This window comes from Oncorhynchus mykiss, chromosome 26 (genome assembly GCF_057628025.1).
Source record: "Oncorhynchus mykiss isolate SJ-2025 chromosome 26, ASM5762802v1, whole genome shotgun sequence".
Lineage (NCBI taxonomy): Eukaryota > Metazoa > Chordata > Actinopteri > Salmoniformes > Salmonidae > Oncorhynchus > Oncorhynchus mykiss.
This window is the reverse complement of record NC_143047.1, coordinates 12,631,453-12,649,772: the sequence shown is the minus strand read 5'-3', so window position 1 is coordinate 12,649,772 and position 18,320 is coordinate 12,631,453. Positions and strand designations below refer to the sequence as shown.

The 18,320-nt window shown below is 45.9% G+C and overlaps 1 protein-coding gene and 1 pseudogene across 1 annotated transcript in view; one reads left to right on the top strand and one right to left on the bottom strand.

The window, feature by feature from the left end:
* Positions 1-18,320, top strand: part of si:ch211-186j3.6 (neural-cadherin) — a 218,883-nt gene that overhangs the window by 72,214 nt on the left and 128,349 nt on the right.
* On the bottom strand, positions 879-7,131 carry LOC149971374 (uncharacterized; annotated as a pseudogene).

The window sequence follows — 18,320 nt, the reverse complement described above, 5'->3', positions numbered from 1 at the left end:
GAGGAAAGGCGAGTAGTGGGGAGGAAAGGCGAGTAGGGGGGAGGAAAGGCGAGTAGTGGGGAGGAAAGGCGAGTAGTGGGGGAGGAAAGGCTAGTAGGGGGGAGGAAAGGCGAGTAGGGGGGAGGAAAGGCGAGTAGTGGGGGAGGAAAGGCGAGTAGTGGGGGAGGAAAGGCTAGTTGGGGGGAGGAAAGGCGAGTAGTGGGGAGGAAAGGCGAGTAGGGGGGAGGAAAGGCGAGTAGTGGGGGAGGAAAGGCGAGTAGTGGGGGAGGAAAGGCGAGTAGGGGGGAGGAAAGGCGAGTAGTGGGGGAGGAAAGGCTAGTAGGGGGGAGGAAAGGCGAGTAGGGGGGAGGAAAGGCGAGTGGGGGGGAGGAAAGACGAGTGGGGGGGAGTAGGGGGGAGGAAAGGCGAGTAGTGGGGGAGGAAAGGCGAGTAGTTGGGAGGAAAGGCGAGTAGGGGGGAAGAAAGGCGAGTAGTGGGGGAGGAAAGGCGAGTGGGGGGGAGGAAAGGCGAGTGGGGGGGGGGTAGGCGAGTAGGGGTGGGGGAGGAAAGGCGAGTAGGGGGGGAGGCGAGTAGGGGGAGGGGAGGAAAGGCGAGTAGGGGGGGGGGGAAGGCGAGTGGGGGGGGGGGCGAGTAGGGGGGGGGGGCGAGTAGGGGGGGAGGAAAGGCGAGTAGGGAGGGGGGAGGAAAGGCGAGTAGGGGTGGAGGAAAGGCGAGTAATGGGGAGGAAAAGGGAAACCATTCTTGGATGGGCTGCAAACCAGTTTGTGATTGCATGTGAATGGTGGAATGCTACACTGTCCGTGCAATCACAATGTCCTCATGTTTCCTCCTACCTGTTCCCTTTCTGCTTCTGGCACCAGTTGTTGGCGGAGGTCATCTCAAAACAAAAGAAGGCACTCAGTGTTGTAGGGACCAATCTGGCATTTGTGCAGGACCAAACCAGCACTCCAGATTGCAGCACACATTGATAATTGCATCTCTCTGACCCAGCACATCAACGGTGGCCCTTTTTCCAATGACGTTTCTTCCCCGTCGACGTGTTTTTGCCAGGTTAAACCCTGCCTCGTCTACATTAATGATTTTATGTGGGGTCTGATTAGCCTCCAACTCCATGACTCACTGAAAGAAATCAATCTCAGTATGTGTAAATGCTTTTCAGTATGTCCTACTGTATGTACTGTAACCCATGTTGACATGTTTTTATTTATTTATTTATTTATTTATTTCACCTTTATTTAACCAGGTAGGCAAGTTGAGAACAAGTTCTCATTTACAACCACGACCTGGCCAAGATAAAGCAAAGCAGTTCAACACATATAACAACAAATCAAATCAAATCCAATCAAATCAAATTTTATTTGTCACATACACATGGTTAGCAGATGTTAATGCGAGTGTAGCGAAATGCTTGTGCTTCTAGTTCCGACAATGCAGTAATAACCAACAAGTAATCTAACTAACAATTCCAAAACTACTGTCTTGTACACAGTGTGAGGGGATAAAGAATATGTACATAAGGATATATGAATGAGTGATGGTACAGAGCAGCATAGGCAAGATACAGTAGATGGTATCGAGTACAGTATATACATATGAGATGAGTATGTAAACAAAGTGGCATAGTTAAAGTGGCTAGTGATACATGTATTACATAAGGATACAGTCGATGATATAGAGTACAGTATATACGTATGCATATGAGATGAATAATGTAGGGTAAGTAACATTATATAAGGTAGCATTGTTTAAAGTGGCTAGTGATATATTTACATCATTTCCCATTATTAAAGTGGCTGGAGTTGAGTCAGTGTCAGTGTGTTGGCGACAGCCACTCAATGTTAGTGGTGGCTGTTTAACAGTCTGATGGCCTTGAGATAGAAGCTGTTTTTCAGTCTCTCGGTCCCAGCTTTGATGCACCTGTACTGACCTCGCCTTCTGGATGATAGCGGGGTGAACAGGCAGTGGCTCGGGTGGTTGATGTCCTTGATGATCTTTATGGCCTTCCTGTGACATCGGGTGGTGTAGGTGTCCTGGAGGGCAGGTAGTTTGCCTCCGGTGATGTGTTGTGCAGACCTCACTACCCTCTGGAGAGCCTTACGGTTGAGGGCGGAGCAGTTGCCGTACCAGGCGGTGATACAGCCCGCCAGGATGCTCTCGATTGTGCATCTGTAGAAGTTTGTGAGTGCTTTTGGTGACAAGCCAAATTTCTTCAGCCTCCTAAGGTTGAAGAGGCGCTGCTGCGCCTTCTTCACAATGCTGTCTGTGTGAGTGGACCAATTCAGTTTGTCTGTGATGTGTATGCCGAGGAACTTAAAACTTGCTACCCTCTCCACTACTGTTCCATCGATGTGGATAGGGGGGTGTTCCCTCTGCTGTTTCCTGAAGTCCACAATCATCTCCTTAGTTTTGTTGACGTTGAGTGTGAGGTTATTTTCCTGACACTACACTCCGAGGGCCCTCACCTCCTCCCTGTAGGCCGTCTCGTCGTTGTTGGTAATCAAGCCTACCACTGTTGTGTCGTCTGCAAACTTGATGATTGAGTTGGAGGCGTGCGTGGCCACGCAGTCATGGGTGAACAGGGAGTACAGGAGAGGGCTCAGAACGCACCCTTGTGGGGCCCCAGTGTTGAGGATCAGCGGGGAGGAGATGTTGTTGCCTACCCTCACCACCTGGGGGCGGCCCGTCAGGAAGTCCAGTACCCAGTTGCACAGGGCGGGGTCGAGACCCAGGGTCTCGAGCTTGATGACGAGCTTGGAGGGTACTATGGTGTTGAATCCCGAGCTGTAGTCAATGAACAGCATTCTCACATAGGTATTCCTCTTGTCCAGATGGGTTAGGGCAGTGTGCAGTGTGGTTGAGATTGCATCGTCTGTGGACCTATTTGGGCGGTAAGCAAATTGGAGCGGGTCTAGTGTGTCAGGTAGGGTGGAGGTGATATGGTCCTTGACTAGTCTCTCAAAGCACTTCATGATGACGGAAGTGAGTGCTACGGGGCGGTAGTCGTTTAGCTCAGTTACCTTAGCTTTCTTGGGAACAGGAACAATGGTGGCCCTCTTGAAGCATGTGGGAACAGCAGACTGGTATAGGGATTGATTGAATATGTCCGTAAACACACCGGCCAGCTGGTCTGCGCATGCTCTGAGGGTGCGGCTGGGGATGCCGTCTGGGCCTGCAGCCTTGCGAGGGTTAACACGTTTAAATGTCTTACTCACCTCGGCTGCAGTGAAGGAGAGACCGCAAGTTTTCGTTGCAGGCCGTGTCAGTGGCACTGTATTGTCCTCAAAGCGGGCAAAAAAGTTATTTAGTCTGCCTGGGAGCAGGACATCCTGGTCCGTGACACATGGAGTAAAACAAACATACAGTCAATAATACAGTAGAAAAATAAGTCTATATACAATGTGAGCAAATGAGGTGAGATAAGGGAGGCAAAGGCAAAAAATAGGCCATGGTGGTGAAGTAAATAAAATATAGCAATTAAAACACTAGAATGGTAGATTTGACAGTAGATGAGTGTGCAAAGTAGAAATACTGGGGTGCAAAGGAGAAAAATAAATAAATACAGTAGGGGAAGATGTAGTTGTTTGGGCTATTTATAGATGGGTTATGTACAGGTGCAGTGATCTGTGAGCTGCACTGGCAGCTGGGGCTGCCCGTTTCAGAGATTTTTGTAGTTCGTTCCAGTCATTGGCAGCAGAGAACCGGAAGGAGAGGCGGCCAAAAGAGGTATTGTCTTTGGGGGTGACAAGTTAGATATACCCGCTGGAACGCGTGCTACGGGTGGGTGCAGCTATGGTGACCAGCGAGCAGAGATAAGGCAGGGCTTTATAGTATCAGGGTCTTGTAGATGACCTGAAACTAGTGGTTTTGGTGACGAGTATGAAGCAAGGGCCAGCCAAGGAGAGCATACAGGTCGCAGTGGTGGGTAGTATATGGGGCTTTGGTGACAAAATGGACGGCACTGTGCTAGACTGCATCCAATTTTAGGGTGTTGAAGGCTATTTTGTAAATGACATCGCCAAAGTCGAGGATCGGTAAGATGGTCAGTTTTACGAGGATATGTTTGGCAGCATGAGTGAAGGATGCTTTGTTGCAAAATAGGAAGCCAATTATAGATTTAACTTTGGATGTTTTATGTGAGTCTGGAAGGAGAGTTTACAGTGTAACCAGACACCTAGGTATTTGTAGTTGTCGACATATTCTAAGTCAGAACCGTCCAGAGTAGTGATGCTGGACGGGCGGGCAGGTGCAGGCAGCGATCGGTTGAAGAGCTTGTATTTAGTTTTACTTGTATTTAAGAGCAGTTGGAGATCACGGAAGGCGAGTTGTATGGCATTGAAGCTCGTCTGGAGGGTTGTTAACACAGTTTCCAAAGAAGGGCCAGAAGTATACAGATTGGTGTCGTCTGCGTAGAGGTGTATCAGAGACTCACTAGCAGCAAGAGCGACATCATTGATATTTTCAGAGAAGAGAGCCGGCCCAAGAATTGAACCCTGTGGCACCCCCATAGAGTAGCATAGTGTAAAACTCACTATAGAACAAGACATTTCGGCTAGACACCATACCTGGACGTTTTGGTGCCGGAGTTCCTTGACCTTTCAAAAGTTCATTGTTCTTTTCAAAAGGAACTGTGTACAACTGTTTCATTCCAACTCTGTGTTTGGTCAGAGTCCGAGCGATGGTAGTCAGGCTGATGCTTTCCACATTACAATTTTGGTCTGAATTTCCCTCAGTTTTATTGCGTTGTCAGCAATGACCAATCCTACAATGGCAGCTCTTGGTCTTCACTGAGGAGCTTTCCTCTTCCCCCAGAGGGAGGAAGACGTTGCGTTCTTAAGAGGAACAAAAATACAACATATGTATTTGCATTGGGACTGGTGGCCTAGAGTTACTGTGGGACATAGCAATAGTAATGATGGGAGAAATGCTTCTGAAATGCATTACACACCTGTTGGTTTGTTGAAAATTCCAGATAATGGAAGCCACGTTTGACCATCTGAGATTAGGCTGGATTCTTTCACCAGCCTCTCTCAGTGATAGACCATGGTATTAGCCTGGATTCTTTCACCAGCCTCTCTCAGTGATAGACCATGGTATTAGGCTGGACTCTTTCACCAGCCTCTCTCAGTGATAGACCATGGTATTAGACTGGATTCTTTCACCAGCCTCTCTCAGTGATAGACCATGGTATTAGACTGGATTCTTTCACCAGCCTCTCTCAGTGATAGACCATGGTATTAGACTGGATTCTTTCACCAGCCTCTCTCAGTGATAGACCATGTTATTAGACTGGATTCTTTCACCAGCCTCTCTCAGTGATAGACCATGGTATTAGACTGGATTCTTTCACCAGCCTCTCTCAGTGATAGACCATGGTATTAGACTGGATTCTTTCACCAGCCTCTCTCAGTGATAGACCATGGTATTAGACTGGATTCTTTCACCAGCCTCTCTCAGTGATAGACCATGGTTTTAGGCTGGACTCTTTGACCAGCCTCTCTCAGTGATAGACCATGGTATTAGGCTGGACTCTTTCACCAATCTCTCTCAGTGATAGACCATGGTATTAGGCTGGACTCTTTCACCAGCCTCTCTCAGTGATAGACCATGGTTTATCACATGGTCTATGATGGTGGCTCTTATTTCATCAGTGGCAGCAGCTCTTATTCCCCTTTGAACACCACCACACATTCTTACTCCTCTCCCCCTACCTCTCCTTCTCCCTGGTCCAACTACTCCTCTGCCTGGTCCAGCTACTCCTCTCCCTGGTCCAACTACTCCTCTACCTGGTCCAGCTACTCGTCTGCCTGGTCCAGCTACTCCTCTGCCTGGTCCAACTACTCCTCTGCCTGGTCCAGCTACTCCTCTCCCTGGTCCAACTACTCCTCTACCTAGTCCAGCTACTCCTCTGCTTGGTCCAACTACTCCTCTGCCTGGTCCAGCTACTCCTCTGCCTGGTCCAACTACTCCTCTGCCTGGTCCAACTACTCCTCTGCCTTGTCCAGCTACTTCTCTGCCTGGTTCAGTTACTCCTCTGCCTCGTCCAGCTACTCCTCTGCCTGGTTCAGCTACTCCTCTGCCTGGTCCAGCTACTCCTCTGCATATGCCTGGTACAGCTACTCCTCTGCATATGCCTGGACTAGCTACTCCTCCGCCTGGTCCAGCTACTCTCCTGCCTGGTCCAGCTACTTCTCTCCCTTGTCCAGCTACTCCTCTGCCTGGTCCAGCTACTCCTCTGCCTGGTCCAGCTACTCCTCTCCCTGGTCCAGCTACTCCTCTGCCTGGTCCAGCGACTACTCTGCCTGGTCCAGCTACTCCTCTGCCTGGTCCAACTACTCCTCTGCATGGTCCAGCTACTCCTCTGCCTGGTCCAACTACTCCTCTGCCTGGTCCAACTACTCCTCTGCCTGGTCCAACTACTCCTCTGCCTGGTCCAACTACTCCTCTCCCTGGTCCAGCTACTCCTCTGCCTGGTCCAACTACTCCTCTGCCTGGTCCAACTACTCCTCTGCCTTGTCCAGCTACTTCTCTGCCTGGTTCAGTTACTCCTCTGCCTCGTCCAGCTACTCCTCTGCCTGGTTCAGCTACTCCTCTGCCTGGTCCAGCTACTCCTCTGCATATGCCTGGTACAGCTACTCCTCTGCATATGCCTGGACTAGCTACTCCTCCGCCTGGTCCAGCTACTCTTCTGCCTGGTCCAGCTACTTCTCTCCATTGTCCAGCTACTCCTCTGCCTGGTCCAGCTACTCCTCTGCCTGGTCCAGCTACTCCTCTCCCTGGTCCAGCTACTCCTCTGCCTGGTCCAGCGACTACTCTGCCTGGTCCAGCTACTCCTCTGCCTGGTCCAACTACTCCTCTGCATGGTCCAGCTACTCCTCTGCCTGGTCCAACTACTCCTCTGCCTGGTCCAACTACTCCTCTGCCTGGTCCAACTACTCCTCTCCCTGGTCCAGCTACTCCTCTCCCTGGTCCTCTCCCTGGTCCAGGCATGTTTTTTTCTCTGCTCCTCTGTGTTCTGTATCCACATTCTGTATCCACATTCTGTATCCACATTGAACAAAATCAATAGATGGAAAATCGGCCTCAGAATGTTAACATGCAATAAATGGACTTATGGACAATAGATTTCGTCAGCCACAATGGTGGTAATGACGATAGATGGAATATGAAAATGAATGTCGTTTTTGTTATGTTATTAAAAGTTAAAGGACGACGTTATAACGAAAACATTGTAACTTTAAGATTTTTCCCAGTGTTCGCTTGAAAACAAGGCTGCGTTGGATTTATCTTAATGCGACTCCGTGCTGCCAATGTCAATGTCAGCTTTAGGTATAATGTGCCTGATGTTTGCATATTGTACGTTGTGTGGAAAATGTCCAGAACAAAGATAATGTTTTTGTAAAGATGAAATGTGAAGTTAGTTTTCTAAATTGGATCTGAGTAAAATCCAGAGTATGCCTCGTAACTTGGTACAGTCACGCCTGCTCCCCTCTTCCTCCCCCTCTCCCAGCCTGCTTGCCCAGCGCCCATGTCTCTGCCGGCTCGCCCAGGTGGGATGCCGGGTGGCGACCCTAGAGGGGTGGGTACTGTCACACCTGTTCCCGCTCTTCCTCCCCCTGGCGCTCGAAGGCGCCAGGCTCTCCAGGATTACGCAATCAAGCCACCATCAGTAGGCACACCTGCCTTTTCCCATCACGCGCATCTGCGCTCATTGGACTCTGAATTAATGTACTTGTGTTATTGCCTTCCTTATATCTGTCTGTTCCCTAGCTCTGTTACCTGCTTCGGGATTGATGTTTGTCATATGTTCTTGTCATATGTTCTTTTACCCGTGTGCTGACGCTGTTCATTTTGTGTTCTATGTCCGTTCCTGATTAAATGTTTGACTCCCCGTACTTGCTTCTCCTGTCTGGCGTCACTCCTTACAGGTACGGCCAGAGAATTGCCCTAAAGGCGGAACCGCCCATATCTGACCCAAGGGTATAAAACATGTGAGTTAAGAATTAACATACGAGACTAAGTGACCCTGAGCTACAGCCAAGGTCTGAGTGGTCAGCAAACCCAAAACGCAACACAAGGTTGAAGAACCTTTTAACAACCTATGCTACAGACGAGTAGCTGTATCTAAAGGGGGTGAATTCAAGCAGGACCACCCGGTCACCACTCTCCAAGGAATCATGTGTCTACACTGTTTTCATTCCCACGCTGGAATAATCCACACGGCTGATTAGCCCTCCTCCGAAGATCCCTTTTCACAGCAAGGGCGAGGAAACAGAACACTAAGAGAAAGGACACTGACACCGTGAGGAGAAACAGAGAGTTACACCCGGTAACCGAAGACGGCCGTCATTAGAGAAGTCTGAATCCTGTCCAAGCAGAGACACCCCATCGGAGACCATCAACACGTAATTACATAATTATATTCTGACCCATAAGAGCGGCAGTTAGGGGCAAGGTTAGGGTTAAAATAAGCATAGCTGACAAATGCACCCAAGTGTGTTTTTATCTCATGTACTCTCTCTTTCTTTCTCTCTCTTTTGAAATCCCCATTTTGTGAAATACGTGTTATATGGTGTTGGCCCGCTAGGGACCTGTTCATCGTACTAAGTTCTAATCAATAGCCTAGACTGTATGTTTGTGTTTGTGTATGTGTATCTTATATTATCATTTTAGCTTTTTAGCAATTAAATAATTAACTCAATTGGTGTGGTATGCACTTATTTGGTGAGACTCGGGTTTGTGCAGATTCCCGGATCATGCGACGTTCAGAATGAGACTGTAGAGGAAATTGATTAATCGGCGACTGTTGTGAAATCGATTTTCTTGTCACGTCCTGACCTTAGTTCCTTTTTTTATGTCTCTGTTTTAGTTTGGGGTGAGTTGGGGTGGGCATTCTATGTGTTGTTCTATGTTTTGTATTTCTGTGTTTGGCCTGGTATGGTTCCCAATCAGAGGAAGCTGTTTATTGTTGTCTCTGATTGAGAACCATACCTAGGCAGCCTGTTTTCCCACTATGAGTTGTGGGTAGTTGTTTTCCGTTTCTGTGTTTGCACCATACGGGGCTGTTTTTATTTTCATTTCTTTCTTGCACTTTGTTCTTTTGGTATTTTCTCGTGTTCTGAGTTATTAAAGTTATCATGGACACGTACCACGCTGCATTTTGGTCCGATCATTCTTGTTCCTCATCAGAGGAGGAAGACAATCGTTACAATTCTGATATTCTTTGAGTGAATTTGGGAAATAAAAACTCAATAAAGCTAAAACTTTCCCATGGTGCCCCAGGTTAATGAGTTAATAATTGCCTGAATCATTTAATTGCGTAATTATACACCGTTAATCATTCGACGAGGAGCTGTCCAGGTATGGTGTCTATCCAATATGTATTGTTCTATAATGAGTTTTACACTATGCTACTCTACAACTCTTAATGAGGAACTCTTCCTCAATGTCAATCAACAAGAGTCCCCAGTGAGTGCAAAAGCTGAGGCTATATGCATTCACCTGGTGCTATGTCATATAATATTCCTGTGTAGAACATTTTCTGTATGCACACGGTGTCCTGCTGTGCCTGACCGTGCCATTGTAACCAGACAGTGTGAGACCCCCTGAAAAACTCAATGTCCCCCTCTGTTATTAACATTATTTCCCCTTAGGCTGGGGAAATAGATATTGAATTTGGCAATTGAAGAACTAGCTGTGCGTAATGTGTGTGTGTTGAAGTGTGTTCTTGGTAGTGTCAGTATTTTCAATTATGAAAAGCTGTTGAGGGAAAAAAAATCTAATTATGGCCTACCCATTTGTATCGTTTGCAATTTGTGTAAGATTAGAGCTGGTCACCCCCCTCCTTTCCTTTTCTTAATTGGTATTTTTATGTGAAATGTGAAAAAGTCAGTACCTTCCTCTTTAGTAAGATTATGAAAGTCACAATTTCCGGAGAGGGCCAAATAGCCCCTTGTAATCTGAGAGAATATTTAATTAGCCAAAGCTTCTTGGAGTTCTCCGTCTTTCTCTGTCTCTGTCTCTCTTCCTCTCCCTCAAATCGAATCAAAATAAAATCAAATTCTATTGGTCGCATACACATATTTAGCAGATGTTATTGCGGGTGTAGCGAAATGATTGTGTTCCTAGCTCCAACAGTACAGTAATATCTGACTATATACAGTGCCTTGCGAAAGTATTCAGCCCCCTTCAAACATAAAGATATAAAACTGTATTTTTTTGTGAAGAATCAACAACAAGTGGGACACAATCATGAAGTGGAACAACATTTATTGGATATTTCAAACTTTTTTAACAAATCAAAAACTGAAAAATTGGGCGTGCAAAATTAGTCAGCCCCCTTAAGTTAATACTTTGTAGCGCCACCTTTTGCTGCGATTACAGCTGTAAGTCGCTTGGGGTATGTCTCTATCAGTTTTGCACATCGAGAGACTGACATTTTTTCCCATTCTTCCTTGCAAAACAGCTCGAGCTCAGTGAGGTTGGATGGAGAGCATTTGTGAACAGCAGTTTTCAGTTCTTTCCACAGATTCTCGATTGGATTCAGGTCTGGACTTTGACTTGGCCATTCATTTTTGAACCATTCCATTGTAGATTTTGCTTTATGTTTTGGATCATTGTCTTGTTGGAAGACAAATCTCCGTCCCAGTCTCAGGTCTTTTGCAGACTCCATCAGGTTTTCTTCCAGAATGGTCCTGTATTTGGCTCCATCCATCTTCCCATCAATTTTAACCATCTTCCCTGTCCCTGCTGAAGAAAAGCAGGCCCAAACCATGATGCTGCCACCACCATGTTTGACAGTGGGGATGGTGTGTTCAGGGTGATGAGCTGTGTTGCTTTTACGCCAAACATAACGTTTTGCATTGTTGCCAAAAAGTTCAATTTTGGTTACATGTGACCAGAGCACCTTCTTCCACATTTGGTGTGTCTCCCAGGTGGCTTGTGGCAAACTTTAAACAATACTTTTTATGGATATCTTTAAGAAATGGCTTTCTTCTTGCCACTCTTCCATAAAGGCCAGATTTGTGCAATATACGACTGATTGTTGTCCTATGGACAGAGTCTCCCACCTCAGCTGTAGATCTCTGCAGTTCATCCAGAGTGATCATGGGCCTCTTGGCTGCATCTCTGATCAGTCTTCTCCTTGTATGAGCTGAAAGTTTAGAGGGACGGCCAGGTCTTGGTAGATTTGCAGTGGTCTGATACTCCTTCCATTTCAATATTATCGCTTGCACAGTGCTCCTTGGGATGTTTAAAGCTTGGGAAATCTTTTTGTATCCAAATCCGGCTTTAAACTTCTTCACAACAGTATCTCGGACCTGCCTGGTGTGTTCCTTGTTCTTCATGATGCTCTCTGCACTTTTAACGGAACTCTGAGACTATCACAGTGCAGGTGCATTTATACGGAGACTTGATTACACACAGGTGGATTGTATTTATCATCATTAGTCATATAGGTCAACATTGGATCATTCAGAGATCCTCACTGAACTTCTGGAGAGAGTTTGCTGCACTGAAAGTAAAGGGGCTGAATAATTTTGCACGCCCAATTTTTCAGTTTTTGATTTGTTAAAAAAGTTTGAAATATCCAATAAATGTCGTTCCACTTCATGATTGTGTCCCACTTGTTGTTGATTCGTCACAAAAAAATACAGTTTTATATCTTTATGTTTGAAGCCTGAAATGTGGCAAAAGGTCGCAAAGTTCAAGGGGGCCGAATACTTTCGCAAGGCACTGTATACAGTTGAAGTCGGAGGTTTACATACACTTAGGTTGGAGTCATTAAAACTCGTTTTGCAACCACTCCACAAATTTCTTGTTAACAAACTATAGTTTTGGCAAGTTGGTTAGGACATCTACTTTGTGCATGACACAAGTAATTTTTCCAACAATTGTTTACAGACTGATTATTTGATTTATAATTCACTGTATCACAATTCCAGTGGGTCCAAAGTTTACATACACTAAGTTGACTGTGCCTTTAAACAGCTTGGAAAATTCCAGAAAATGATGTCATGGCTTTAGAAGTTTCTGATAGGCTAATTGACATCATTTGAGTTAATTGGAGGTGTACCTGGAGATGTATTTCAAGGCCTACCTTCATACTCAGTGCCTCTTTGCTTGACATCATGGGAAAATCAAAAGAAATCAGCCAAGACCTCAGAAAAAAATTGTAGACCTCCACAAATCTGGTTCATCCTTGGGAGCAATTTCCAAACACCTGAAGGTACCACGTTCATCTGTACAAATAATAGTACGCAAGTATAAACACCATGGGACCACACAGCCGTCATACCGCTCAGGAAGGAGACTTGTTTTGTCTCCTAGAGATTAACGTACTTTGGTTCGAAAAGTGCAAATCAATCCCAGCACAACAGCTAAGGACCTTGTGAAGGTGCTGGAGGAAACGGGTACAAAAGTATCTATATTCACAGTAAAGCAAGTCCTATATCGACATAACCTGAAAGGCCGCTCAGCAAGGAAGAAGCCACTGCTCCAAAACCATCATAAAAAAACCCAGACTACAGTTTGCAACTGCACATGGTGACAAAGATCGTACTTTTTGAACAAATGTCCTCTGGTCTGATGAAACAAATGACCATCGTTATGTTTAGAGGAAAAAGGGGGAGGCTTGCAAGCCGAAGAACACCATCCCAACCGTGAAGCACGGGGGTGGCAGCATCATGTTGTGGGGGGTGTTTTGCTGCAGGAGAGACTGGTTTACTTCACAAAATAGATGGCTTCATGAGGTAGGAAAATTATGATATTTTGAAGCAACATCCGTCATAAAGTTGAAGCTTGGTTGCAAATGGGTCTTCCAAATGGACAATGACCCCAAGCACACTTACAAAGTTGTGGCAAAATGGCTTAAGGACAACAAAGTCAAGGTATTGGAGTGGCTATCACAAAGCCCTGACCTCAATCCTATAGAAAACGTGTGTGCAGAACTGAAAAAGTATGTGCGAGCAAGGAGACCTACAACCCTGACTCAGTAACACCAGCTCTGTCAGGAGGAATGGGCCAAAATTCACCCAACTTATTGTGGGAAGCTTGTGGAAGGCTACCTGAAATGTTTGACCCAAGTTAAACAATTTAAAGGCAATGCTACCAAATACTAATTGAGTGTATGTAAACTTCTGACCCACTGGGAATGTGATGAAAGAAATAAAAGCTGAAATAAATCATTTTCTCTATCATTATTCTGACATTTCACATTCTTAAAATAAAGTGGTGATTCTGTCTGACCTAAGACAGGAATTTTGGGATTAAATGTCAGGAATTGTGAAACTGAGTTTAAATGTATTTGGCTAAGGTGTATGTAAACTTCTGACTTCAACTCTATATATATACACACAGTCTGTGATGGGATGTATAGACATTACGGACAGACAGTATGTGGATAGAGTACACTATATATACATAAGTATGTGGACACCCATTCAAATTAGTGGATTCGGCTATTTCAACCACACCTTTGCTGACAGGTGTATAAAATTGAGCACACAGCCATGCAATCTCCATAGACAAACATTGGCAGTAGAATACTGAAGAGCTCCGTGACTTCTAATGTGGTACCGTCATAGGATGCCGCCTTTCCAACAAGTCAGTTCGTCAAGTGTCTGCCCTGCTAGAGCTGCCCCGGTCAACTGTAAGTGCTGTTATTGTGAAGTGGAATCGTCTAGGAGCAACAACGGCTCAGCCACGAAGTGGTAGGCCACATAAGCTCACAGAACGGGACTGCAGAGTGCTGAGGCGCCTAGCATTTAAAAATCGTCTGTCCTCGGTTACAACAATCACTACCGAGTTCCAAACTGCCTCTGGAAGCAATGTCACCACAAGAACTGTTCATTGGGAGCTTAATGAAATGGGTTTCCATGACCGATCAGCCTCACACAAGCCTAAGATCACAATGCGCAAAGCCAATCGTTGGCTGGAGTGGTGTAAAGCTCACCGTCATTGGACTCTGGAGCAGTGGAAATGCGTTCTCTGGAATGATGAATCATGCTTCACCAACCGACATTCTGACAGACAAATATTGGTTTGGCGGATGCCAGGAGAGCGCTTCCTGCCCGAATGCATAGTTCCAACTGTAACATTTGGTGGAGGAGGCTGTTTTTCATGGTTCGGGCTAGGCCCCTTAGTTCCAGGAAGGGAAATCTTAAAGCTACAGCACACAATGACATTCTAGATCATTCTGTGCTTCCAACTTTGTGGCAACAGTTTGGGGAAGGTCCTTTCCTGTTTCGTGCACGAAGCAAGGTCAATACAGAAATGGTTTCTTGAGATCGGTGTGGAAGAACTTGACTGGTGTGCACAGAGCCCTGACTTCAACCCCATCAAACACCTTTAGGATAAAGGTACACTGACTGCGAGCCAGGCCTAATTGCCCAACATCAGTGCCTGACCTCACTAATGCTCTTGTGGCTGAATGGAAGCAAGTCCCCGCAGCAATGTTTCAACATCTAGTGGAAACCCTTCCCAGAAGACTGGAGGTTGTTATAGCAGCAAATGGGGGACCATATTAATGACCATAATTTTGGAATGAGATGTTGGACGAACATGTGTCAACATACTTTTGGTCATGTAGTGTATTTAGTATATCTGAAGAATATGTAGCATAGAATAGTATATGTACAGCAATAGTTTAATAGGATTGACTTGACTAGAATACAGTATATACATACAAAATGGGTAAAACAATATGTAAACATTATTAAAGTGACTAGTGTACCATGCCTATTTACATGGGGTAGCCTCTAAGGTGCAGGGTTGAGTAACCGGGTGGTAGCCGACTAGTGACAGTGAATAAGTTCAGGGTACTGGGTGGAGTGATGGCTATTTAACAGTCTGACAGCCTTGAGATATAAGCTGTTTTTCAGTTCTCTCGGTCCCAGTACTGACCTCGTCTTCTAGATGGTAGCGGGGTGAACAGACCGTCAATCGGGTGGCTGAGGTCCTTGATGATCTTCTTGGCCTTCCTGTGACCGGTGTTGTAGATGTCCTGGAGGGCAGGCAGTGTACCCCTGGTGATGCGTTGGGCTGACCACCCTGCCCTCTGGAAAGCCCTGGGACCAAGACAAATTTCTTCAGCCTCCTGAGGTTAAAGAGGCTCTGTTGAACCTTCTTCACCACACTATCTGTGTGGGTGGACAAGTTCAGATTGTCAGTGATCTATACGCCAATGAACTTAAAGCTTTTCACCTTCTCCACTGCGACCTTGTAGATGTGGATGGGGGCGTGCTCTTTCTGCTGTCTCCTGAAGTCCACAATCAGCTCCTTTGTTTTGTTAAGGGTGAGATTATTTTCCTGACACCACACTCCGAGGGCCCTCAACTCCTCCCTGTAGGCTGTCTCGTCGTTGTTGGTAATCTGGCCTACCACTGTTGTGTCGTCTGCAAACTTGATGATTGAGTTGTAGGCATGCGTGGCCACGCAGTAATGGGTGAACAGGGAGTACAGGAGGGGGGTGAGCATGCACCCTTGTAGGGCCCCTGTGTTGAGGATCAGGGTAGTGGAGGTGTTGTTTCCTACCTTCACCACCTGGGGGCAGCCCGTCAGGAAGTCCAGGACCCAGTTGCACAGGGCGGGGTTCAGACCTAGGGCCCCGGGCTTAATGATGAGCTTGGATGGTAATATTGTGAAGACTGAGCTTTAGTCAATGAACAGTGTTCTTATATTGGTATTCCTCTAGTGCGGAGGAATACATCTCTCTCTCTCTCTCTCTCTCTCTCTCACACACACACTATTTCACTCCCTCTGTCTCTCTCTCTCTCTCCATCTGCTGTGCTGTAAAGTAACTGTGTTCCCGGGAGAACAGGGACTCCTGTAGTTAGCGTGTAGTGCTGGGAGTAGAGAGAATGAGAAAGCCCCCCTTCTTCCTAGACTGGTAGAGACAGTAATTGTGCCTGTGTTCCCTCTGTCAGCAGTAAGCCGGGAAGAGAGGATAGAGGGAGCCAGGTGCTGATTGGGGTCACGCTAAGCACCCTCGCTAACAACGTCCGGAAGAGGGGAAGAAACAGCTAGGTGACAAGCAGAGAATGTGCAGTAATTTATTCAGAACCAGTTAAAAGTGTGGCCCTGTCGATTCGTGGTCTTGTCAAAAGTTTTGTGTTGGCTCTTCCTGAGAGCCCTAAATTTGGCTCTGGTCTTATGCGTGATTCACAGCACGGCCCCTGGAGTCTGTTCCACATAAGCCAATTAATGGAAAGAGACTCTTCACCTGTCACGTGTGGTCATCTCTCTTCTGATCCCAGGTCAGCCAGCGGATTAGGTCACTGAGCTCTCTATTAACTCTTTCAGGCTGTCTTTGTTTTTGTTGTTGCTGTTGGGCTTTTTGTTTCTCTCAGGCTAGACTCCAGTCATACTAGGCTAGCTGAGGAACTGCATTCTCAGTGTCAATGTCTATTTGAAGTCATTTTCTTTACGTTGGAACGTAAGTAGCAGCTACATCATTTGGAGTTCATTAATCAGTGTTCCCAGTAGATAGATTCCCTACCGTTGCCCTAACCATATTCATGTTGTTATGCTTTATTCAACCATCATTCAATTATCGCAGACAGCTTTCCAATGAATGAAGACAAACAATTGACATGTACCAGCATTTCCTCGTTCGGATATCTCATCTATTGTAATGACCATTATTTGCGTGTGCGGATGTTTCTGTCTCTGGATGGACATATTGGAAGTTGGCCATTAGCCTTCTGATTTATTATGGAGGTAATGCTTTCTCCCTGCTGTGCTTTTCATATCACCCCTGTTCCCCTCTTGCCTTTTTCCCAATTAATTCTGGATATGTTATAGCAACCATTAGAAACTCTCAATGAACCACGGACACTCAAGTGCAGCAGGATCGTTATGTGCGGTTTCTGAAAATGTCCCAGCTTCCTATTTCCTCTCTGTCTTTATTCTACAGATGTGGTACTCTTTTTCTTTCTTTCTTTCTGTCTCTGTCCCTTTTTTCTGTCCCGATTTATGCAATTGCAGCCTGTTTTTTTTCTTCTCCCTGTTCCAGATTTTGTTATTTGTCTGTTTCCATAACAACCTCAGGGCCATTTCTCATTTCATTGTCTCAATCCTGCTCTGCTGCTCCGACTTTTTCTCCCGTGTTCTAAATTGCTCCCTTGTTCCCCCCTCTGTCTTGTTCCCTCCCCTTCTCAGTGTTCCTCTACTCCCTTCCCTGTCTAAATGACTCTGTTGACACGTTCTTCTTCTGTATTGCTGCTTTAACATTTTCAATGATCTGAAAAGCAGTTTTCAAATCTATAATAAGTTAGAGTACATAAAAAAACAGTGGCGACAGCAATGAAAATGGTGTTCGGGTGGCATTATTTGCTTTTATTTAACGAGAAGATAGTTGCAGTTTTGGAACTGAAGGTATGTGAGTGCAATGTGCTCAATGTGTCTTAAGCCATGCTGCCACATATTTCGCTGTCATTAGATTTTTAACATTTATATCCCAAAGGGACCTGATCATTTGGTTCAACCTTATTTTCCTTTCCATTAGTATATTCTGGTACCTGGTATTTCCCAATAGTAAAAACATGATAATAACCTATGTATAAATTGCTTGCTTCACTTTGCGATACATGACAACAAGCACCACTAGGCACCATTGGGTAGCAGGTGGTAGGTTACCAATCGTATTGGATTTTCCTGGGCAAGCAGGTATTCTGGTGTCTGCCTTTATGAGTGGGCATCATAGGGCACATCTCAGGCATGTGGTGCTTGGTGGTAAGTGACAGTCTCTGTCTTGTTTCCCAGACAGACACATAATCAGGTGAGAGGTAATCTAAGGGGACATTGTTTATCCCAGACTAGAGTACTGTTATTTTCCTTTTGCAGACGGAACACGGTTGATTGTAATTGGCGGTTGTGCGGCATAACCGACCTTGCTGCCTTATCCTAGTTGGCTATTGTGAGTTTTAGGATCACTTAGGTGAAAGTGTATCATGCATTCTCTCTCTCTCTCTCTCTCTTGCACTTGTCCATGTTTCGCTTGTCAATCTCTCGATCTCCATCTTGATCACGATCTCACTCTCTCTATCTAGCACTCTCTCTCTTTCTTTCTCTCTCTCTCTCTCTCTCTCTCTCTCTCTCTCTCTCTCTCTCTCTCTCTCACTCTCAATCTCTTCCTCTTTCCCCCTGTTTCTCTCTCATGACTCTCTGTTTCATTTTTTCCTCTTCTCCCATCCACCCTGTTTCTCACTCTCTGATTCCCCCCGTCTCTCTTTGACTGGTATAAATAGCTGGCAGGCTGTCAGAGAGGGAACCAGAATGACAGCGTCTTGGGCTCTTTGATTCCCCCGGTGATTGGCCCTTTCATA